The sequence below is a fragment of the Eriocheir sinensis genome, unplaced genomic scaffold, assembly GCF_024679095.1.
Source record: "Eriocheir sinensis breed Jianghai 21 unplaced genomic scaffold, ASM2467909v1 Scaffold657, whole genome shotgun sequence".
Classification (NCBI taxonomy): domain Eukaryota; kingdom Metazoa; phylum Arthropoda; class Malacostraca; order Decapoda; family Varunidae; genus Eriocheir; species Eriocheir sinensis.
The window spans coordinates 144530-170597 of NW_026112006.1; the positions used below are offsets into that span (position 1 = coordinate 144530).

Sequence of the window (26068 nt, forward strand, 5' to 3'; positions counted from 1 at the left end):
GGTTGGGGCTGCCTCAGGGGTGTCGTTTTCGAGACATTCGTTGAAGGAAACAACCCTTGAAGGAGGGCAGTCGCACATCAATCTCTCCTTCCTCCAGCTGATGGTAATCAGGAGAGTGTTTTCAAAATCAGAAGCAACTCCTTTAAATAAGTAAAACTTTTAACAAACATTTAAAAAAAATCAGGGTATTATCTTTTCACATAATCTAACTGACCATATTCCATATTAAAGGTAAAGTTGGAGGCATATGCTATTGCTGAACATGTCCTTGTTCATCATCTCCATCACATTGGCCCCTGAGCCTGTGGCAGGTAATAACCCACTAGCCATATGACCGTATGACATCCAAGTTACCATATTTTACCATCCCTAGGTTTTCCCAGGTGCTATTATTGACTAGCACAAAAGAGAGGATGAACAACTGAGTAGGTTTGCTGGCAGACTGCCCGAGCCGGGATTTGAACCAAAGCCTACAAATTTATAGCCAAGTATGCTAACCACTTCACCATGGATGGACACTTTTCTATAGCAACAAATAAAAGTAACCTCATTAATGAGACACAGGGAGGAGCAGCAATTGAAGCTCTTGGAGGGGACATGGGATGGAGCACAGTTAGGGAAAGGCACATGAAAGTGAGATTCTAAGTAAGGCTGGAAAGTATGCAGACTAAAAGAGTGGCATGAAAGGTCTATCTGTGGAATAATAGAAACAGTAGGTGGGGAAAAAAAGTGCATAAACATGGCAGACAACAGTGTCATACTCATTGGGTGGGAGGACTGACCTTTTGAGGAGACAGAATGTGTACGAATGGAAAATGATGGCCAGAAGCAGAGAGGGTCTAGAGTGGGATTTGAAAAAGTGGTAAAATGAGGTAGACAGAACAATGAAACATGTGGGACTAAACAGTAACAGGTGGAAGGATGAGATGGAGCAAAGAAGACTCTGGAATTATACAATTGGGGAGGCGGTGGCTAAGTGGTTAGCGTGCCAGCCCTGCATTCCATGCGCTGTCCATGATGAGGGTTCGAATCTGCCGCTAACAACCTTGGATTTTTCAGTCACCGCCGAGTGGCCTTAGACTACCCACGTGCTGTCCTGAAGACCACCTATCAACCCGGACTCTAGAAGAAGCTGTGCAGCGCAAATGAAATCAAGAATGAGATCCGGGGGGCAGCATGAGCCAATAATAATGGCGTGGCGCCACTATAAACAATTGCCTGCACCATGACGGGCTCAGATCGACCATCAGGCCCCAATGTAATAGCCTACTGATGCTATAGGCCACATGTAAAAAAAAAAAAAAAAAAAAATAGTATGAAAGTTGGTATGATGGACCAGGGTGATCATCTCTCTCAAGCTAGGACGCAGGGTATGGATATGAATGCAAGAAACTACAGTGTATTAATGGTCAGAGTCCTGCACCAAAGTGTGTCAGATGTATAACATGAGAGAGGATGAAAGAGTAGAACATGTAGTGTTAGAGATAGAATGGAAATGATGCAGATAATTCGGACTGTTTTGGGATGTGAAATTAATATGGTGGTTGAAAGAACAGGTAAATAATGGATGGTGCTTCTGCTGGAACTTTGTGGGGAGACGAGAGAACAAATGATTGATGCGGTGATAAAGTATTTGGAGAGAATGTGGTGTATGAGATGTGGACAGTAACTTCATATGTCGGGATGTAGCTAAACACAAGGCTGTCATTAAAAATGCATTGAAGCAAAACCAAGCAATGTAGCTTTAACTAAACAGACCCCTTTTGACATTTTAATGGGTGTTCAAGGGTAGTATTACCTGTATTTAGAATCTCACCTATGATGTGTATCACTGCATGTGAATGTAAATAATGATACAAGTAAAAGTATGATTATGTATGAAACACTGATGCACATATCTCACATGTCATTGTTTTCATGCGATGTTTTCATGTACTAATGCTCCACCATGCAGCTGGGCCCCTGAATACAAAAACCTGCCAACGATAATCTATTACCTTACCTCATCATGGGTGTAAATGTCCAGGTAGCAGGAGGGGGACACACACTGGCGGACACAGCGAGTGTGGTGAACGCCGCGCAGCTCCAGGCATCGTGGGGACTGGGCACACGCTACTTCATATTCTGACCAAACTTTTTCCTGGTGAGAAAAATTGGAAATTTTCATCTTATAAATACTTTTTGATGGTTCTACTGGTTGTTACACTGCATTACAAAAGCAACTTGAAAGACAAGATTCACAAGAATTATGGCCTATAAACTATGTAAAACAAAATTTTGTGTAATTTCAAAAGAATCTCAGAATTACTGATTACACATATCTAGATGATTCTATTTCAAATGCCTATCTTGAACACACATAAAATAGTCTTTAGGCACCAGCCACATGTAGGGAATGGTATATTTCAACTAATACATCAGCTAATTTCTATATTTCCATAAGATCTTTCCTGATTAAATTTTCTAATGCATTATACCATTTTATGGTGTTAAGTGTTTTTGGGGAAGTTGTACATTCTGTATTTCCTCCTGCCTGTGACTTGTCCTCTTTCAAGAAGAGTGTATCAAGACACCTCTCCATCCGAAACTGACCTCTCTTTTAGCTACTCTTATCTATTTTCTGTTGTGGGAGCGGCGAGTAGCAGGCTTTATATATATATATATATATATATATATCTATATATATACATATATTTATATATATATATATATATATATATATATATAATTTTTGTTCCCCTTGCGCCGGTTCTTTGGTTGTAAAAAAAAAAAAAAAAAAAACCATTCCCAGACCAACAAATTTGTACTCTATACTTAGCCATTACTCAGCTATGGATAATATGCACATGATGTCACAATCACCTGACCAAACAAATTCAACCCCTGTGGGCTGTAGTCTCTACTCATGTCACAAGAATGGTGATATAGTTTTATACTTTCAATTGATATACCAGGAGGGAATATAGTGTGTTGTGCCTCAACACAGGCCAACCAAAGCTACCAAGAAAGCTACAGCTGGAGAGGCCAAGTTGCTAAGTGGGATCAGGTTACTAAGTTAATGGAGTTGAGTCAGTAACTAAGAGCCAGCACTCAACCAATCAGTGGGAGCACATAGCCCTAGGACACCCTATGATGCCATCCCCAGGATTTCCTCCAAGCAAGTTTCCATGCAGGTGAGTACAAACACTACCCCCGCCCCAAAAAAAAAGAAAGCAGCAGCATCAGGTTAGTAATTTAGAGGCAATAGGTTACTACATGTTAGTTAGGCAGGCAGGTTTGGTTACTTTTTGTTATCTTTAAATATTTCATCATGTGGATAAAGCTTTCTATCAGCACTTATAATTATTGTGTATATGAGACACCTGGTTATTGAGAAAACTATTAACTACACTCAAACTCAAGCTGCCTTATGAACTTACATTGTTTACTGTCTCCTTGTAGGGAAACTGTGTAAAGGTGTAGGTGGCCCCTGGAGCCCTGACACAGCTCGTGGCTGGCAGCAGCAGGCAGGTCATGGCCAATGCTGCACTCTGCATGTTGCCCAGTGCTGACCCCCACTCTGGCTCTGGCTCTGGAATATAACCCAAACCATCATTAGTTGCTGAGGTGCACTGGCAAAGGTTGATGTAGAGGTCGAGGAGAAAAAGAACGCTAAGGAGATAAAGGAGGAGGAGGAGAATGAGGAGAAGGAAGTAATTAGGGAATAAAGGAACAAGAATGCAGGAAGGGCAGAAGAAAGAAAAAAAATAGGGGCTCATGTGGAGAAAAGGAAGAGGAAGAAGGTTAAAAAAAAGTAAATTGTAGCAGTGAAACCATGACTTCTTTACATTACAAAATACCTGTCAGACAAAAAAAAATGTATGTCAAGTGTATCTGTAAATGTCTCCACTCAGTCAAGCTTTGAGTGTGTGTGTGTGTGGGGGGGGGGGGGGGGGGATACTCAAAAGCAGGGCAGTGCATGCAGTGACAACCCCCTGTGGCAATTCTTTTTAAGAGTGAAGGAACCCAGTGTGAGGCAGGAACAATCAGCTCCACCTACAAGTCTGGGAGAACCTCGAACTGGCGACCTCCAACCCTCTCCCCCGGCAGGCAGCTCTTCTGTCACTTGCTGTCACTTTCGCCTTTGCAACGGCACTGAGGATGTCGTCTTCTTCTTCTTCTTCTTCTTCTTCTTCTTTTGAATTTTTACGCTTTGTGTCGTGTCTTAAGTCCATTTTAGTACTTCTTCACACTTATATACTTAACTAATCACTCTTATCACTGCGCACACTTATTTAGCCTAATTCACCCTGCCCTGAGCTTTTCTTTCTGTTCACTTTGATTCCACTGACTTGATTTGCCTTTCTATTTTATTTTCCTTTGTTTTCTTCACTTTAGCTTACTCTGGTCTTTTCTTTTTTGCATTTACATTTAGTACATTTTTACACTGATGAGTCACTCTCGGCCTCTCGCCTTTGCAACGGCACTGATGAGCTAGTCTGATTTCCTTGTTTTCCTCCTATATTCTTTCCTTTTCTTTCCTCTTAATAGCCCAGATTTATGCTTTATTGCTCATTATTGCTTCTTCAATGTTCTTTTTACATTTATTCATTTATTTACATGGGTCAACAGTCATTATACCAGCCTGGGTTCTTGGGTCTATTGTAGTATTTGTAGTTTTTCCACGTGGCTCAGGGTGAAGCATAACTCTTACTATTATTACTATTACTGTTCTCTGTGTGGCAAGATGGCGACAAGAAGACTTTTGGCAACGCTGAGCAGAACAACAACAAAGATGGCGTCCACGACAGGAGCTCTCGGGGACTTTCCGTGTTGGGGACTCTTGCCCAGGTAAACGCGACGCACCGTACACTAAGAACAAACCTAATTCAAGAGGAGGCTTCATTTTCTCGCGGGTCATATTACTTTATTGCTTCGGAGGGGAAGGGGGGGAGGGAGGGAGGCGGCCCGGTGGGGGATTGTTTTCCTTTCTTTTCTCTCCCTTTCCTTCATTCTCTGTTTTTCCTTTCTTCCTTTCCTTATTCTCTTTCTCTCTTTCCTTCATTCTCTTTCTTCCTTTCTCTCACTTTCCTTCGTTCTCTTTTTCCCCTTCCTTCATTCTCTCTTCCTTTCTCTCTACTTTTCCTTCATTATCTTCCTGTCTCCCTTTCCTTATTCTCTTTCTCCCTTTCCTTTCTCTCTCCCTTTCCTTCATTCTCTTTCTCCCTTTCTCCCCCTTTCCTTCATTATCTTTCCCTTTCCTTCACTCTCTTCCTTTCTCTCTCCCTTTCCTTCATTCTCTTCCTTTCTCTCCTTTTTCTTCATTCTCTTTCTTCCTTTCTCTCTCCCATTCCTTATTCTCTTTCTCCCTTTCCTTCATTCTCTTTCTCCCTTTCCTTCATTCTCTTCCTTTCTCTCCTTTTTCTTCATTTTCTTTCTTCCTTTCTCTCTCCCTTTCCTTATTCTCTTTCTCCCTTTCCTTCATTCTCTTTCTCCCTTTCCTTCATTCTCTTTCTTTCTCTCCTTTTCCTTATTCTCTTTCTCCCTTTTCTTCATTCTCTCTTCCTTTCTCTCCCTTTCCTTCATTCTCTTTCTCCCTTTCTTTCCCTTTCCTTCACTCTCTTCCTTTCTCTCTCCCTTTCCTTCATTCTATCTCTTCCTTTCTCTATCCCTTTCCTTCATTCTTTTTCTCCTTTTCTCCCTTTCCTTCATACTTTCTTCCTTTCTCTCTCCCTTTCTTTCATTCTCTTTCTCCCTTTCCTTCATTCTCTTTCTCCCTTTCTCTCCTTTTCCTTCATACTCTTTCTTCCTTTCTCTCTCCCTTTCCTTCATTTTCTTTCTCCCTTTCTCTTTCCTCCTCTTCTCTTTCTTCCTTCTCTGCCGTTTTTTCATTCTCTTTCTCTCTCCCTTCCCGTCATTCTCTTTCTTCCTTTCTCTCCCCTTCCCTTCCCTTCATTCTCTTCCTTCCTTTTCCCCTTAGATACCTGTGGCTTTTTATTTTAGCTCGTTTGTTTGTCATATGCCACCTAAATATGTTGTTCACTCACCCCGTTTTCTTATTGACTTGTACTCTCATCTTGTCTATTTGTCAGATGTCACTTAAATGTGTAGTTTCCCTCCTGCTCTCCCTCCAATTTCCTCATGACTTAGGTCCAAATTCTTAAATGTACCAGGCTCCTGTGACGAGTAATTTCCAAGGCTAAAGAGAAGCTTAACTGGGTTTCCATGGGTGATTTTCCTGTTCATGATGCAGGAGTCTGTAAAACTATCACAAGCATCATAAAGCAGTCCATTAAAATCCCAGCAACTTCTACAAGAGGCTTTTGGCCTCTTGTAGAAGTTGCTGGAATTGGGGTGCTGATACCTTTGAGAATAAGGGCTTTCTACTTCTGTCTTGTCTGTCATATTCCACATAAAGGTGTTTTAAATTTCCCCCTATTTACCTATTATCTATTTTGTCTTATCATTTAATTTTGATTAATTATAAACTGAACGAGACTGCTTATCAAGAAGCCTTTTTGCCTGCAGTTCCTTTGTGTCTTTTCTAACCATCTAGATCCCCCTTTCCCAACCCCCTGGGGTGGACAAGACCTCAAAATATCAAACATGGTATTATTATATTTTAATAACACATACAACTAAACTAGTGGGGTCCCGGTGCATGATTTGAGTCGCCTGAAAAAAAGGTTGGAAACCACTGATCTAGATAGATAGACAGACAGACGGATTGAGCAATGAATGATGTCTGATATATCCAAAGAAGACTTATCTAGCTTTAATATCTACAGAGTTATAAGTATAAATGACTTCTCAGTAATTAGCTGTGATTAGATGCTTCCTTTACTGTAAAATAAAAAAATCTTGGATAGGGAGCGATGTATTGGACAACCCATCACTATAGGTACACCAACTTTCTGGCCCATTTTCTCAGCAGTTTATTGAGATACTTCAAATCTTTCTATCACAATGAATTGCAACCTTTTCTTCATGTACTACTGCCTGGTAGCTGGAGGAGTCTTTGGTGTCTTTCTGCAGCCTCATCATTTCAAATATTGGTTAATTTGTACAATTATGCCTTCTCATAAAAAAAAATATTACCTTCTGCACTGCTAAGGATACTTTTTATGTTATTTATGTGAAGATTTGAGGCATGGTTAACCTTACTGACTGGACAGACCTTCCTTGTTGGTAGAAGTGCCTCACAAACAATTCCATTGTTAGGCTTCATCAAGGGCTCCTAAGTGGAGTAAGTCATATGCAGCCAGAGAATGTCAGAGAATCTACTTTCTATGTCAGTAATATTTACAACATTCATGTATTATTATAATTCTTAACATAAAGTGGTATATATTTCTTTTATATAGGTAATATTCTCTATATCAAAGCTAGTAACAACTTGGATATTTGTATATCATAATTACATAGGAATCTACTTTTAATATGTATTATTGGACATGTATCAGTACACCATGAAAAGCTTGCCACTTCAGCAGGGAGGCAGATTAGTTGGATCACCACCACCATTAATGGGTTGTGATATGGACAGTCTTAAATTCTTTCACAAATTTACTGAAAAGTGAAAAACTCATTTGATTTATAGCCTATGCTTGCCACAAACTTACCCTACAACCAGAGAATGTGTTAAGTTAAATGGGGAAAGCAATGCACAAATTATCATTTAGAATGATCTAAAGCTGTGAACAGATTGGTAACATTTGAAAATAATGTATCGTATGTGAAAGCTAGGTGAATCATCCCTTTATAAAGAGGGAAATAATGTCTGAAATAAGAAATTTCTCTATTTTGATTCAAATTTTCATTCTGATTTTCTTTATGACTAATATATTATATTATGTATCTTTTCAAACACAGAAAAGAAACAGGGGTGATGAACTTCCTGAGCAAAAATCCCTCCTATGATGGCCGTGGTGTTGTCATTGCCATCTTTGACTCTGGTGTTGACCCAGGAGCACCAGGGCTGCAGGTGTGTTTCATGCACTACTTATTATTTGCCTTGAGACACAATGTGGACCTCAGTGTTACAGTCGTCCTTGTTTATAAATCTCTTCCTGGTGGTACAACTGATCTTTTTTGTTGTGAATGTTCCTCAAGATAAATTTCACCCAAAATTATCTTCCTTTGTAGATGAAACTGTTTTACTAATTGGAGACCCATCATGTTGTTTTATTTAGCTTTTCATAAAACTTCTTACACCACTTTCTCCTCATAGGTGACCACAGAAGGCAAAGTGAAAGTGATAGATCGCATTGATGGGTCAGGAGCTGGGGATGTGGACACCTCGACTGTGGTGACACCTGTGGACGGCACCATCACTGGATTGACTGGCCGGAAGCTGAAGGTGAGGATGAAAAGATGTGCTGACTTGGCTAGTATATTGTATGTGTGCTGTGTCTAGATGAGGGATGAATGGAGTTTTTGTGTCATAATGCTGTTTTGAGCCACAATTTTCTGATGGATAAATTGACATATTTGCATACATTAGTATGTTTTCTCTATTATTTACTATGTGATTTGGACTCCTGGGTTGACAGTCTGTTGCATCTTTAACCTCATCTGATAATCTCTGCATTCCTTCATTGCTTAACCTCACTCACACCCACATGTTTCCTCTCCCTCCCCAACAGATTCCTGAGTCTTGGGTGAATCCATCAGGGAAATACCACATTGGGATGAAGGGCAGTTTTTCCCTGTACCCAAAACAGCTTCGGGAAAGAATGACCAAAGAGAGGAAGGAGAAGACATGGGACCCACTCCACAAAGAACTGTTGGCTGAGGCACAAAGGAAGGTACAGGTAAGTAATGACACTCCCTGACCACCCACATACATGTCCTTGTCATTTATGACATTATGGGCCATATTACAAGTCAAGCCCAAATTATTTTGGGCTCAATGATCAGCTGGTGTTGGTATTACAAGTAGCATATTTCAGTTTGGGTCAGGCTGCATTACTGGAACACTCAGGAAAGATTCTTAGGGTGCCCCCCCCCCACCCCACCCCCTGCCCGAAGGCTGCTTCCCGATAAATGAAAACAGTGAACTTTTTCATCCACTTCTTCACAGTGACATGCATTAGTGATGTTTTTTCCTCAAATTGCTATTAACCCGTGGGCTTCAGCTATGGGAAAGCCGAGAAGTGGCCGAGAAACAACAAAATTACACTGCATTTTGAGACTAAGAAAAGAGCATGGAACATACATCAGAGTACTCCTTTCATAACCATAAAGCCGTTAAAAATATTTAATTTTACTCAAACTCCATTATTTTGGGGTGGTGTTTGTTACAAAATAAACAGTCTCGTGATGCATGGCATCTAGCCGAGAGTCGCTTGTTGTCTATTATTGAGAATTTGACAAGTGATTCCTGTATGGATAGCTAATTCAGTATGCCATGACCTTACAGCATCACCTATGACAAAAAAGTACACCTCAAGATCACTCACCCACCAGAATGACCTAGAGCATTCATGGTGGGTTGCGCTATGCCACCACCGCCTACAATTAGCTCAAATTAGGTGTTTTATGGCGAGCCCTTTTTAGGGTCCACTGTACCACAGCCACGACTTGTGAAAGCCCTAAAAAGGGTCTGCCGACGTTCTCGGGTTAAACTGTCAAGAAAGCCCATTACAAATTTACTTGATCGAAGAGAAGCTACAGTGAACATTGTAAATTACCCTCGTGAGTTTTAGGCTTTCATGTAACTACTCACAAGAAGAAGCAGAAGATGAATGGCATATGACCGCTGTGCATGGTATTATTATCATTTATGATGCTTTCAAAGCTACTGCCACGTTAAGACGGTGTATCATGGGCTTATTAGCCGAGGCTTCAAGAGATGAATCAAACACATTAGTGCAGTGGGCCTCTTATTCTATTACAGATAACGGCGCCTCATTTGAACTGCGTTAGAAAAAGTAAATAGGAGGACTCAGAAACACACACAAGGTAGTGACATTCTATCCTGAATTGAGCATTTGTATGATGTATGACTTATTTCATTATCCTTTTCTAATAAAATATTAACAATTTCGTAATGCACTGCGTGCTTTAAATCATCCAGAAATTTAAATAAAGGTAGACTGGCCTTTTAGGATTATGATATCTGGCTTCTCCCAGAAATGCCAACCTCAGAACTCCTGACATCTTTTTTCCCTTCATATGTAACTACAAAGACAGCATTGTCTGTAAATGCCATTAAATGCCATTAAATTTAAGTTATTAAAAGTAATTACATGTTTCGGCTGTGAAAGAAATGGATTTCGATGATTTTGATAAGTTTATTCATTTGTTCATCGCATCGGTTGGTACCCTGGACAGCCCCGAGCCGCTGGCCCGTGATACGAGTGACTTGTCAAGTTGTCATACCGACATTCGGAACCCGAAATGTCCTCCTGAAACCGAACTCTGTGGGGACCCGTAACTTCTCGGGTTTGACTTGTAATATGGCCCAATGTGTTGTACAGCAATAAGTCATTCATATTGCAACTATACGCTGTATTTGATCGCATATAGGTTTGTGAGTGTGTTTGTCGATACATGTGTTAGTGTGTGTGTGTGTGTGTGTGTGTGTGTGTATTTACCTAGTTGTATTTACCTAGTTGTGACATATGGGAAAAGAGCTATGCACGCTCTGTCCCATCTCCATATCCTCTCTTATCCAACTTTTCCTTAAAATCATGAATGTTTCTTGCACAAACCACCTCCTCCTCCAGTCTATTCCATAGCTCAGTGTTAATGTGTGTGTGTGTGTGTGTGTGTGTGTACACCCATGTCCTGATCGCAAGCTGTACTTATCATTGCCAGCAAGTACCCTCTCAATTAAAGCAAGACTCATTTTTCCATCTGTGGGTTCTGCCGGGACCTTCACACACCACACACTCCATCCCCCTTGCTCAAGCGGAACAGTAACTGCTCCTTGTCAGCAGATAAATTGTGTGTGTGTGTGTGTGTGTGTGTGTGTGTGTGTGTGTGTGTGTGTGTGTGTGTGTGTGCACATTAACCTAGTTGTAGTATACCATACTTAAGGAGGTGAATCAACAGTCAAAACAGTAGACACAAATATTGAAAACAAGAAAATGGAGACCACACCAAACCCAAACTCTCTCTCAAAGGCCATGGAGACCCAGAAGAGTAATGGAGGCACCAGTAACAGCACAAATGGGAACGGTGGAGGTGGGAATAGCAGCCTGTTGGAGAAGCTGGCAAAGGAGGACTGTGAGTCAAGGGTGTCACAGCTCAACACACTGGAAAAAAAGTACAGCGACCTGGGCCCTGTATACGATTGTGTGGTGTATCATGATGGGGAGGTGTGGCGGTGAGTGTCACTAATCCATTCCCCCTCTCACTCCTTTCTCATTTCCCTGTCTCTATTTCTCCTGAACAGATATTTTTTCAGTTCTTTAACCCATTTCTTCAGTTTCATGACTGTTTCATCTTGTCCTATTTTTGTCAGACCTTTTCTATATTCATGGCAGGTTTGCCCAAGATTTGATTCTCACTGAAGTCCAATAAACCAATAACTTCTTTCCTTCTACTCCACCCTCAGTCTTAGTCATTATTTCCTCTTTAATTAGTCTTAAGAGTCTTCTTTCAGAGCAAATTAATAAATCATATTTTCTTTATTTTTGCCTTATCCTCACTGAGTTAAGTTATAACTTCTGTTAGTCAGTAAGTCAGTCATTCAGTGAGTGTAATATAAATCCTCATATAACCTTTTAGTCAGCCTATGCTTCAGCCAGCCAATTAATCAAGCAATCAGCCATCCAGTTGATGAACCTCTTCCAACCAAAAAATCCATCTGCCAGTCACAACTCTTTTAATCATTCTCCATTCCTGTACCAGGGCATGCATTGACACCTCTGAGTGTGGAAACCTGTCGTCAGGGTTGCATCTAGGAGAGTACCAACTCACCCACCAGTGGTCTGCCCTCACCCAGGCTGACCATTATACCATTTCCATCAATGTGCACAATGATGGAAATCTCCTTGAGATTGTCGGCATGTGCTGTAAGTGTTGCACTTTGTTTTGTGAGGTGTTGGGTTATTTTGTTGTGTAGAATGTGTTAGGCAATGTTATGAACTGTAGAAAGGAAAGGGTGTTAGTGTTGTAAAAACAAATATGAGAAGACAGGGAGATCTAGGGGTGAAGCCATGATCCATGGGTTGCATGTAGTGCTGTCTGCCATGTGGCAATCCAGTGCCATCCCTCCTGACTAGAAAAGGCTTAGTTGTCCCTCTCTGAAAAGGGAACAGGGACTTACAGGACTACAACAATTACCATGGCATTACACTGCTCAGTGTGCCAGGCAAAATGTTTGCCCATCTGCTGCTGATGTGAATTCAGAGTCATATCCTAAAGAGTCAGAAGCCTGAACAGTCCTGGTTCACGCCTACAAGTCAACAGTTGACTGGATTCTAGCACTTCATGTCCTCGTGAGCACTGACGCCGAGGTTTGACTGGGCTACTTCGCACCACTAACATATCACACTGATCTCAAGAAGGCATATATTTCAGTGCATCATGAGACACTCTGGGACATTCTGCAGATTCATGTGACTCTTGCAAGGATTGTTGACCTGATAACTGACCTTTACCCTGACTCTGAGAGCATTGTGAAGTGTGGGAGGCCTTTCTGTCTTCTCCCTCTTAATTCAGGAGTGAGACAGGATGTGCCCTTGCTCCATCACTTTTCAAGACTTGCATGGAATGGGTGTTAGATAAAGTTGGTGATCAAAATCATTGCAGAGCATTTGTTTGCAACATCAAGGTCACTGACCTTGTGTTTGCTGATGATGCTGTACTTGCAGAATTGCTCAAGGTCCTAGTGCTGGCTCTCAGAGCACTACATGAGGAGGCAAAGCCGGGACTGAAGGTTATTAGGAATTAAGGGTTCGGGAAGTAAGGGTAATCCAGTAGCGAAACAGAGCATCGAAATTAGCAGTTGCAGTTCGAATGCTCCCCAAACCAAGGTTCTAGAATGTTCGAAGGACGGTCAACTTCCAAGCCCGCCCCGCAACCAGTCAGCTGTTAGACGCCAAGTAAACCCAGTCAGCAGTAACTCCTCACGGTGTAAACACACCAGTCAGAAGCTATACTCTACTAAGTGTCACAAGGGCAACGGACAACTACATCCCTTCTACTTCAGCCTTATTACTACAAGGCCAGCATACTCCGTCAACTTACTTCAGAAAACTATTCTGAAAACCCTACTACGAGAAGCTACGTGACCCACTAATTATCTCTTTCCTCTGGGCTCTTGGAAAGGGGATATTGGGTGGGTGCTTAGCTGGGTAGAGCAGCCTAGCACCATAAGGTGGGTCAGGGGAGTGTGATTTCGGCCTAGAAGGTGTATTGTGTAAAAATCGCAACAGGGTCTCCTGGGCCAAACCAAGGTCCAGTTGACTGGAGACTTGCTGGATGACACAGTTCAGTCTGTTGATGCATGTGGTGATAACTTTGAGATCACCAATAGTTTCACATACCTTGGTAGCATAGTGCATAACAATGACAGGTTTTGCCAGGAAGTCACTTGGTGGATTGGCATGGCCCATGAGGGTAAGATGCTAAGTGTGTCTCCACCACACTGCCTGCTGCACCACTCGTCTCGCCACTCACTGGACCAACACCCTCCTTACCTGACCTGTCACCATGAACACATTCACCATGAGCCACAAACTCAGTCACTTTATCCATTAAATCCTTAAAGTATGGGTGGCAAAACCAGTGTGAGTGGTAGACAAGTATGTGTCATCATGGTGTGCTGTAGGTAGTAGAAACAGCAGTGGTTGCAGGCTTGCAAAGATTGTTCACGAGAGGGTTCTCACCATACATGGAGACAGGCGACAGTAATATGACTCTCCCTTCCACCTGCGAAGGGCTGCACAGTGACACCACAACTCGCATCACAATGGGCTAAGCATTGATAGGTAGCCTATCGTGACATCACAGTAGGCGCATCATGCAGGGGAGGTGTCCTGCATTCAAGTTAAACAACGGATTGTGAACATCACTTACCTCTGCCTCGTGTATAATGGAATCCACGTACATATTCAGTATTTGCAGGTTAAATTTTCATACCCTCGCATACTAGGCTTTTTGTAGATTACACATACTAGGTTTTCCTTCTGTTCTGACAAGGAGGCTGAATTTTGTGAAGTATATTAGATATTTTTTATTCCTTTCAGCAAGCCATGGCACCCATGTGGCCTCCATTGCCTCAGCAAATTTTCCAGATAATCCCGAGAAAAATGGTGTTGCTCCTGGTGCTCAAATAGTTTCCATTACCATAGGTAAGTACATTAGACAGGACAAGTACAAGTACAAGTCTCTAAGAGTCAGTGACATCCTGTTGCACCCTCTATATAAAAATTTGAATTGATAAAGACTGAACATTGAAGTATTCCTGCTTCTTTGGATAACAAAATTACCCATTCATAATGCTCTTTCTTTACATCAGCTGTAGCAAAAACACATAGGGCGTTTAGCAATTATTTTTCATAGTTGTAAATCATGTATATCTAACAGCCAGAACAACTGTGTAGGTGTGGAACTTAAGAGACTTCAGTACAGTATGGATAGAATAATAATAATTGATGTAATGTTTCAGGGACAACCGTATCACAGGCATGGAGACAGGCACAGCATTAGCCCGGCCATGATGCGGGTAATGAAGAACCAAACTATCGTGGTTGACGTCATCAACATGAGCTATGGGGAGCATGCCCACTGGTCTGACTCAGGGTGAGTATGTGAGGTTGACAAGTATGACTCAGGAGGGTCAGTGACTAGCTTAACTTGAGAGTTTTAAACTAGGTCAAAGAGGCTGTAGTTGGATGTAGGAAAGTGTACTTCATGCACCTTTGAGTTCAATTGTTGAGTTTGCTTGGCAGAAGTTATTGGATACACTGAGTGGACTATTTGACCTGAAAGAAAATATTAGTGACTATCCATATATACGTGTGTGTATATATTATATATACGTGACGGCGTATACCAATTTCTGCATTAAATTAGCCAGTGACCACTGGCAACCCTGGAATTTCTGATTACTCCAATTTGGCCAAGGCAGCAGTTTGCCTCAGCCATTGTCACCTCACCACCGAGGAGACAGCATCTTACTCCAACATGTACACGTTTGTGTGGTAGTACAGCAGTCTTCCCTCCCTCCCATCAACCACCACCAATCCCCTTTCTCTCTCTCTCTCACTCTGATAACATACAATGGTAACAGTGCTAGGCAGAGTTGAGTTAGGTAACTTGTAGGTTCATAGTGAGTCGTTGCCTGATCACTGACATTTATTGCATGAGAGGATATGTGATTTTATTGTTTTCATAAGACATTTCCTCACAGTTCATTGGGCAGTTCTGTGGTTAGATTAGATTTCTGTGCTTATTTTACTGAGATGAAGATGGAACTAATCCATTTAGGATGAAGGTGGTGCAAATTAAGCAAATATACCTTGATTTTTTCAAACTATATATATAAAACAGTAGATGTAATTCTTTTCTCTTCAAATTTCAGGAATGCTAGATATGTATTAGAGGCATTAAAACTGAAATTTAAGATTGTATTAATGCCTCTGACACACGTCAACTGCACTAAAATTTGAATGAAATTATGCACTTTGCACACAAGGCTTCAGTATCTGTTTATCATCAGTTTCCTCTTGTGAAAGTGAGAGTGTATATGTGTGTGTGTGTGTGTGTGCATGTGTTTTTATCTAGTTGTAGTGTACAGGGCCTGAGTGTGTGTGTGTGTGTGTGTGTGTGTGTGTGTGTGTGTGTGCTGCCCATGAGTGTGCAAGGGCTAAGCTCCATCCATCTCAGGCCACATCACCATCGAGTGCAAGGTGTGATTGGCTGGAATTTCCTCATGACCCAAACCTGCATACATAGCAGGAATATAGAACGGGGAGAGGTCACTCCATGACATGTTCCTATTATGAGGATGCATATCTGCTTGTGCCACTGTCAGTTACATTCTGTCTTGTTCAAGCTCGATTGCAGCTGCTTCCATTACAGGGTCACCTGCAAGCTCATCTGCCAAGATTAGCTGCAGAGCTGCTGCAAGAATGTTGTGGGGGGCCACCATTTTGGTAGTGCACCAGCTAATCAGGCTGTGCAAAGTTCAAACATGTCTCATGGATCCACCGGCTGGCAGCCAGGTGGAAGTCTGGTGCTCGATTTGAAAATTCAAATGTCGAAATGGCAGGGATTGCATGTCAAAACAACAAAAAGGGTATGTAAATACAAGTGTTGAAAGAGCAAAATGTCAAATAATGAACGGTCCAACAACTAGGGGTTCCTGTATTCACAGATTTGCCTTATTCAATACACATCCCCTGAATAGCAGGGGTCAACACAGGTCCCTCAGCATGAAATATCATGTGAATGGATGCAGAAGTTTTATTGTTGAGAAGTCAGCAGCGCAGGCTCTTCAAAACTTGTCTCAGGCAGGGTAGCCACCAAGTATCCAATTTCTAATTCTTCATATATTCTTAGTAGGCTGAAGAAGCAACCCAGTAGTTTTAATATGCCACTACAGAGTTATTTCATTTCACATGTAATTGGAGAAAAAAATGGCAAAATGCAAGTTCAGAAAATTTGAAGTGAATAACTGATATGAAAAAAATACAATTGGTTTGAGTCTGACAAAGTCAGACTGATTCTTCACCCAAATTGGCCTTTATTTATTTTCTTTTTTTCTTTTTAACCTTGTATTCCAATTTTGCACTTCTTGCTACAATATGGATGCATTTGCTGTCTACCACCACCATACCTCCAAAAGCTGAAGCATTGTGTAATCAGGAGGCCTCAGCAAGAAGTGAAAATTAAAGTTGCTATGTAGTGCTGATGGGAGATGAGGGCAAATTAAATTGTAAACAAACATGGCAGACACACCTGGTGCTTGCTTCTCTTGTTTGGAGATGTATGAGGAGCTGAGGACTGACTAGACTCTTTCAAATCGAGTATCTTTTTTGGTTAGTGGGTATCAGATGTGGCAGATTATGATGGATCTATTTATTCTTCTTAGCTCATAAATCACTTGCATGTAAGCGGGATTCAAATAACTGCCTACTGGGCAACTGGAACTGTTATCAGGGAACATCGAAGAGGATCCCTAGAATACATTAGTGCATCTCTAGAACCAAAGTATAATTACATGCATTGTTCCAAGTGTTTACCTCAGAACGCAAAGGTGTATTCCAAGCTGTGTTAGTTCTTACCATAAAATAAGACTGAAGTGTATTATAACCCAGGATACTGTGACCTGTACAAGGAATCCTTGACTTACGATACTTGCGCAGTGGCAGTATCGTAACCAATGAGGTTTATCCGAGGTGCGTTGTTGCCAATGTGCAGAGCTCCCTTGTTCTGGGGTATTGGGAAAAGAGCAATATGGCTACCCTCTAACTGGGAAGGTAGCCTACCCCATCCTCACCTTCACGCGGTACGCACCGTTAGTATACCCTGCTGGGTAGAACCAATGGGGAGGGGGGCAGCGACCATCAGCTGTTGTTTTTAATCCTTTTAGCCCGGACAAGGAGCAAGTCTCCATAATACTACATTGGACTGGCCACCCATTGGTGGCCTCTAATACTTTTATTGAATTTTAGAGGCAGGAGCAATGGCCAGGGGGCGGCAGGAGAGTAGGGAATGCTTGAGACTGGTGTCCATTAATGTGAATGGGGTAGGTGATGAGGAAATGAGGAGAGTGATGATTGAAAATTTTGTGAATGGTTGAGTGGATGTGTTGGGAGTGAGTGGAACACATATTCGAGGAACTGGTGTGAGTGATGGTAGAGAGGGTATGTGGGAGGGTGTGCCTGGGGGGGTTGTATGGACAGGGATGGATGAGAAGTATAGAGGCAGGAGTAAGGAAGGATGTGCTATTGTGATGTCTGAAAGAGTGTGGAATGGTGTGACTGATTATGGTTGGAAGGGATCAAGAATTGTGTGGGTGAAAGGAAAAGTAGGTTTAGTAAAGTATGTTTGGGTGTGTATATATGCACCAGTAAATGTGAAAAGTAAAAAAGGACTTGAGAGAAAGGGAAGGTTTTTGGGAGGAAGTGAATACATGTCTGAAGAGCTTTGAGAAAGAAAAGAAACTTATTATGATGGGAGATATGAATGCTAAAGTGGGTGATGAATGTGTGATGGATGTGGTGGGAAAATGGGTGATACCTGGAAAGAATGATAATGGAGAGTGCCTGGTGGATGTCTGTGCTGAGAGGGGGCTGTTCCTAGCGAACACCTTCTTTCAGCATAAGAATATCCACCAATATACATGGAGGAGGGGAGAAGACTATGAGCAAAAAGGATTGATTGATTATGTGGCAGTAGATGGAAGGCTTAAAAAGATATTTGTGACGCGAAGGTAGTAAGAGGAATGTTCGATGGCTCTGACCACCTTGCAGTGCTGGCAAAGTTAAAGCTGAAAGAAAAGTGTGTTTGAAAAGAAAGGTGAAGTAAAAAAGGAAGTACTGAAGATAGAAAAGTTGCAGGAAAAAGAGATAAAAGATGAGTATAAACGTGAAATGGCAGAGGCCTTAAGTGAAAAATGGGAAAGTATAAAAGATAGTACGAATATTGAAAAAGTTTTTGGAACATTTAAAGAAGTAATGGTAACTACAACAAAAAAAATGGTAGGGATGAAAGTGGTGAGAGATGGAAAAAGAAAAGGAAATTCATGGTGGACAGAAGATATAAGGAGGATAGTAAAAGAGAAAAGGGAACTTTTTAAGAAAAAATCTGAGGGGTGACTTTGGAAAATGCAAAAAACAGCTTTTTTCCAGTACATTTATTGTAAAAGCTCATGTGATACTTATAATATAACAAATGAAAATGATAGTGAAATAACTAATAATGGAGATTAGGGATAAGCATATAAGATCTGTGTGTGCACATGAGGTCAAGGACTTGGCTTTATGTGTAAATATCCTTGTATGCCAAAGAAAAAAAAACATTCATCACAACTAGCCATGTGACAACATCTAGGCCAATGTATGCATGTATTTAGGACTAAGATTGTCCATTAATGTATTTCAAATGTAGAACAATAGCAAAGGTCATGTGGAAACAAGGGAAATATAGGAAAACGGAGGTGTCCGCATGCTGGACACTCGTCCTTTTATGGAACCCACCAATATTTCCACCTGCAGGTCACTCATCCTTTAGGGGTTAATGGTGAGTCAGGTAGTGAAGTAGTTGCAAATAGTAAGAAAGTACTGTATAAAAGGTTACACCTAGTCTTTATACCAGATCATTAATTTAAGTAATCATTGAATAAAAGCTTGGCATGTCTCACATAGATATTTAGTGTTTTTTGTTCCCTACACCCTCAGACATTTGGGAGAATTGGCACATGAAGTGGTCAACAAGTATGGGGTCGTATGGGTGGCCTCAGCAGGCAACCATGGGCCGGCCCTGGCAACCGTGGGAGTGCCACCGGACTTCCAGAGCGACTCTATCATCGGGGTGGGCGCCTACGTGTCTCCTGATATGATGATGGCTGAATATTCCATGATTGAGAAGCTGCCAGGTGTGTATGTTCCTTTATTTATAGGTTGCGTGCACAACTCATCAAGTTCAAGCTCGGGGCCGAGTTGGAGGCAAAACAAACCGTACTTCTTCTTTTGATCTGTTCCGCGTTACTGCCGCAAGACAGACCCTGCCGAAATGCCAACCCATTGTGCAGTGCTGGGTTGCGGCAAGTTGTTTTCCAGACTACCAGCTACCTCCAACCCGATAGAAACCCCATTGTGATGGTGAAGTTACTCGTGCATGCCACCTATTTATTTATTTAATTGTTTTTGTATTTCTTTATTTATATGATTTTATTTTTTATTTTATTTATTCATTTATTTATTTTATTTACTTATTTATTTATTTATTTATTTATTTTATTTTTTTTTTTTTTTTACATCCCCCGCCTATAGCGGCTTTCTTCAGGGGCCAGATGGTCAACCCAAGCCCGTCATGGAGCAGGCAATTTTTTTATAGTGGCGCCAATTATGCTTGGCTCATGCTGCCCCCCGGAACTCATTCTTGATTCACTGGACGGTTTCTTCTAGAGTCCGGGTTGATTGGTGGTCTTCTGGACAGCATGTGAGTAGTCTTAGGCCACTCGGCGGTGACTGAAAAATCCCAGGTGGTAGCGTGGGGATTTAAACCGACGTATTTTTTATTTATTTATTTTTTTTTTTTTTTTGTGTGTGTGTGTGTGTGTGTGTGTATATTTAACTCATAGTACACAATACTTGAGCTAAACTCGTGTCCTGTCTTTACATCTGCTTTCATACAAGTTTGCTTTTAATTCATAGATGTTTTGAGCTATAATTATCTCTGTGTTCAGACCATTCCAAGTATCAATGATGCTGTTGGGCATGCCATACTTTCTTTCTGCATTTTATTTTCCTCAGCTTATGTTCATGTCCCCTTGTACTTCTACTGCCCCCTTCCAGCAAGTCTTCCATGTCTACATGATCCAGGCCCTTTGTACTTTTGTAGCCTGACAGAACCCTGGATTCAAACTCTCATATTACTTTGTTTCAAGCTGTGTCCTTTTTTTAAGTGCCTCCTGACTTCTTTTGTTGAAAAAAATATTCTTTTGTAAGAGGACCCTAGTACTTCAGTACGTATTTTCTCACGCTTTCAGTAAATGTCCATAGAAATGCCATATTAACTGTGGATTCTATTCATTTCACTTATTTCAGCTCAGCTATAGTTATCAAAATACTTTCTTAAATTTTCAAAATTTGTCCTGTTTTAATTGTACTGGCCTTTCTAGTGGGTCTCATCTCTTTTTAATCCACATTTCATGACCTCTTTTATTTCAATCATCAAGTGATTATTCTTTCCTAGGGAGTATATAAATAATCTTTTAGCTGAAATAATAACAATTTTTATTGACCTATAGAGTGTTATACACACCTCTGTGGTATTGTGGTTAGTGTGCCTTGCTATGAATCCGTAGGTTTGAATCCTAGCCCGAGCAGTCGGCGTGCAGCTCACCCAACTGTTCATCCTCCCTTTCAGGCTGATCAATAAATGGGTACCAGGGGAAACCTGGGGAAGGTAACTGAGGTAACCTGGATGTCACACTGGCCCTGTGTCCCAGGGTAATGGGTTCTTCCCACCACATATTCAATGGCCAATGCAACGTAGATGAGCACCGCAGCCACACACATCTATAGCATATGCCCCCAACTTGACCTTTATACAGTGTTATTGGTGCAACTGTTACTCCACTAGTTTTTGTCCCCTCAAGCGTTGTCAATGTAATAGTTACACTGCCCAATTTAGCATAGCAACAGCAGATGGACTGCTAGCTTTCCACACATGTAAATGAGTCTGGGCAACACTGCTCAGTTCTTGAGGCGGTGTTGGCGACCATGTTTTATGTGAATTCTGCTGCATCATTGACTCTACTGCCTGCATTTTTACATGTGTATGTTTTTTTGTCACTGGGCAGTTGGTTTGACGATGTGCCTCCCATTCACTTTCCCTAGATTTTGCAGCACTAGTCACATGTTGGAGTACTTTCTGATTAACACACCTTACAAAACTCATAGTGTAAATTGAGAGAATGTGCAGGTGACAAAAACAATATTGTGAACACTGACAAGAAGTGGTTGCTGTCTCCTCTTGAGCAAGGAGTTGGGGAGTGTGGTGTGTGAAGGTCCCAACAGTACCCAGAGTTCAACTATAATGAGCTTGTTCTAATCAGGAGGGTACGTGTCGGCGATGACGAGTCCAGCTTGTGATCAGGCCTTCGTGGATTACACACACATGTACACACACACACACACACACACACACACACACACACACACCACACACACACACACACACTCTCTCAGACTAACACACCTTCCACTTCCCCACACAGGCTGCCCATACACGTGGTCATCGCGTGGTCCTACAGGGGATGGTGCTCGGGGAGTGACGGTTTGTGCACCAGGGGGAGCCATCACCTCCGTACCCACCTTCACCCTCAGGAGTAACCAGCTCATGAATGGGACAAGGTATACTGAGAAATGCCAGTTGCCTTCTAGTTTGCTCATTTCTGTTGTTTTGGATGAGGTTTCTCCTTCTTATAACTAAATAATAAAGATGCTGTGGCTCTGTAAAGCTTAATATACACTCAGGACCACCATTTATTTAATCTTCATTTAATCTAACTCTACAGCAAGACAGAAAACAGGCCTTAGATTTTTGTTCTCAAATTAAGAAATCCTTAAAGTTAGAATCAAGTTAAGTAAAAGCTATACAGTCATAGAATTATTTATTATTCAAATATAATTACCAGTCCATATCTTAAGAGAATGCAGAGTACTAATGTTGCTGCTAACTCTTTGCCTCCATTTCAGTATGGCTTCTCCACACACAGCGGGCTGTGTGGCCCTCATTCTCGCAGCATTGAAGCTCAAGTCCATTCCGTACTCACCCTATTCCGTCCGTCGGTCAATACAGAACACTGCCCAAAACTTGGACATTGATGTTTTTGCTCAGGGACATGGCCTAATACAGGTGAGGGTCTGGAAAGCTGTTGGAGAGAGAGAGAGAGAGAGATTCTTTCTATGATGTAATATTTCTCTCTTCAGAGATAGATAGGAAGAGGCAGACTGATAGATAGATATATAAAATTACCCTGATAATATTGCCCTAATAATATTTCCTTGCTCTGAAGGTAGGCGTGCGGTGGACCACCTCATGCAGCACTCAAGTGGGGTGGAGGGACAAGGTGAGGTTTGCTGTAGAGTGTGGTAGTGGCGGAAGAAGGGCATCCACATTCGCAACTGGAAGGCAGACAAACCTATGGATGTGTCAGTGGCAGTGGAGCCAGTGATGCTAAATGACAGTGAGGCAGGTGAGTACTGGGGGCACATGGGGAAAGGGGACACAAAGCTGGAATGTGGCACAGCAGTATTGGGCTGGTTAGTGACACCTCTCAGCTGAAATAAGGGGGAGGGTATGTAAGTCTCAGTGAAGGATACTGTTGAGAGGAAGGAGGAGGATACATAAGCCCAATGTATGATACTGCTGAGGCAGAGTATATGTATAATATGTGATGCTGCTGGGGTCAAGGAGGAGGATAAAAAGCCCCAGTGAGTTACTCTGCATGGGCTTGAAGGGGATGAAAAGTGTACATTAGCCGAATATGTGACACTATTGTGGTGAAAGGGTTTAAGGGAGGGATGATTATCAGGTTACTCATATTGTTAAAGTTCAGAAGAAAGGAAGGAATACACGGAAAGTTTGAAGGACTTATTTTAGGGAAGGATGGAAAAGGTTAGGCTGTATTGCTTTGTTGGATTCAAAGGAGAAGGAAAGGGAAATTGTGCTAATGAATGGCACTGTATGAAATTTCAAAGGGAAAAGAACACTGACATTGATGAGTAGGCATTGAGGAAATAGCTCCCAGCCTTTTCTTCTGGCAACCCCAGATACCTACTTCAGAGTATTGTTGGATGTTAACCCCTTCACTCCGGCGACATCGGCGTCCAACGGTGTCACCGTATGGAAAGGGTTAGTCCTCTTCTAAACCTCTTAATCCTCTTCCATTTCCTCTTAATCCTCTTCTAAATCTCTATAGAGGAAATGGAAGAGGATTAAGAAGAATTTAGAGGAGGATTGAGAGGTTTAGAAGAGGATTAATCCTCTTCCATTTCCTCGACCCTTTCCATACTGTGACGCCAACGTCTGCGTCACGGATGGAAAGGGTTAACGCCTTCACTCCAGTGACGCCGATGTCCGACGGGCGTCCGACGGCGTCACCGTATGGAAAGGGTTAGTCCTCTTCTAAACCTTTTAATCCTCTTCCATTTCCTCTTAATCCTCTTCTAAACCTCTTAAGAGGAAATGGAAGAGGATTAAGAGGAACTTAGAGAGGTTTAGAAGAGGATTAATCCTCTTCCATTTCCTCTTGACCCTTTCCATACTGTGACGCCGATGTCTGTGTCACAGATGGAAGGAGTCTTTAGAGTGTGTTATGTGCTGAGGGTGAGCTATAGAATGGTTTCAGTTAGTTGCAGTTAATCAGGCTGCACTTTGTATTTTGTGTTGGGTGTTGTGTATAACAATACAGTGATGTATCTTAGTTAATTAGTAAATCAATGCCTATTTTCACCCCTTCAGACCCAAGTGACAAGCTGTCTTTTTGCATGGAGCTGGTGATGACCTGTGATGCTCCCTGGGTGAAAGCCCCAAGCTGTCTCCAAATGTCCTACACTATTAGATCTTTCCAGGTGAGTGAGGAGTAGAGCTGGAGTACACACACACACACACACACACACACACACACTCACCAGAGATGGAGCTCAATGAAAAGAAGTGCGTGCAATAAAAATGGGCAAGAGTTAAAATAGACCAAGTGAAGTGTATAAGATGGGAGGGACAATCATCAACACAGTGAAGGAAGAAAAAGACTTAGGGATTATAATACAAGATACACTGACACCTGAGAAGCATATAAACAAGATATTCAGAGAAACATATAGTCTGCTGCAAAATATTAGTTGCATTTCACCACTTGGATGGGGACATGATGAAGAAAATATTAACAACATTGATTAGGCCAAGGCTAGAGTATGCGACAGTTGTCTGGTCACCACACAAGAAAAAGGACATAAGGAAACTTGAAAGGATTCAAAGGACTGCAACTAAGATGGCACCAGAACTATCAAGCCTGCCATACAAGACTAGATTAGAGAAACTGCGCCAACCAATACTGGAAGAAAGAAGAGAAAGATGAGACCTGATAGTGTTGTACAGGAATACAAGTGGAATGGAAGTGTTGGTTGAGAAGGAAGGGAGGAGGCAACTAAGAGGACACAGTAAGAAATTGAGAAAGGGGATTTGTTTGAAAGACCTAAAGAAGTTCAGTTTTCTATACAGGAGTGTGGATACATGCAAAGACATCGTTGAAGTGGGCAGTGTCCATAAAATGAAGGAAAAGCTGGACAAATATAGATTGGGAGACAGGACTGACCAAGCTTGAGCTCAGGCCCTGTATACTACAAATAGGTAAATATACACACACACACACACACACACACACACACACACACACACTCATTTATTAACCACGTGGAAGCTTGTTATGGGAAAAGCCAAGTGGCAAGAAACGACAAAATTGCACTGTATTTTGAGACTAAGAAAAGAGCATTGAACGTACATCAGAGTACTCCTTTCATAACCATAAAGCCGTTAAAAATATTTACTTTTACTCAAACTCCATTATTTTGGGGTGGTGTTTGTTACAAAATAAACAGTCTCGTGACCCATGGCATCTAGACGAGTCGCTTGTTGTCTACTATAGAGAATTTGACAAGTGATCACTGTATGGATAGCTAATTCAGTATGCCATGACCTTACAGCACCACCTATGACAAAAAAGCCCACCTCAAGATCACTCACCCACCACAATCACCTCGGGCATTCATGGTGGGTCGCGCTACCGCCTACAATTAGCTCAAATTAGGTGTTTTATGGCGAGCCCTTTTAGGTCCACTGTACCACAGCCACGACTTCATGAAAGCCCTGAAAAGGGTCTGCCCGGCGTTCTCAGGTTAATAGTTGCTTTGCTTCCCATTTATGGCTGTTGCATGGAGGAAGGAAAAAGCAGAAAAGACGAGAAGCTACTAAGTGATTATTCTTGTGTTTCCAGCTGAGCATTGACCCCCCGTGGGTAGTCTGGAGGCGAGGTGTGTGTACTTGCATCACTGAAGGCTACTCTGCTGCCAATGTGGAGAAGGGATGCATGTTTGAGGTCCCCATCACTGTCGTTCCCATTGTTGACCTTCACCATGGATATCAGTATTCTTGGTCAGTGGATACTGTCTCTAAACTTTTACATACATTTATTTTTATTTTGGAGTGTGCTTAAATGTGTATTGTGCATTATTTTAAATATCTTTTTCTCTACGATATGCGGTCTTTCATTGTTATTTTATTTTTGTCTAATAAGTGGCAGATATTTTTTCCTATTCAGTTATATAGTTTTATTCACAACCTAAAATTTGTCTTTTGTTTGTGATTATGAAACCTCATGCCTCAACAGAATCAGAAT

General features: G+C 41.6%; 1 pseudogene; it reads left to right on the top strand.

Annotated features, from left to right (window-relative positions):
- Positions 1-4674: 4674 nt before the first annotated feature.
- On the top strand, positions 4675-25687 carry LOC126993712 (tripeptidyl-peptidase 2-like; annotated as a pseudogene).
- The last annotated feature ends 381 nt before the right edge of the window (positions 25688-26068 follow it).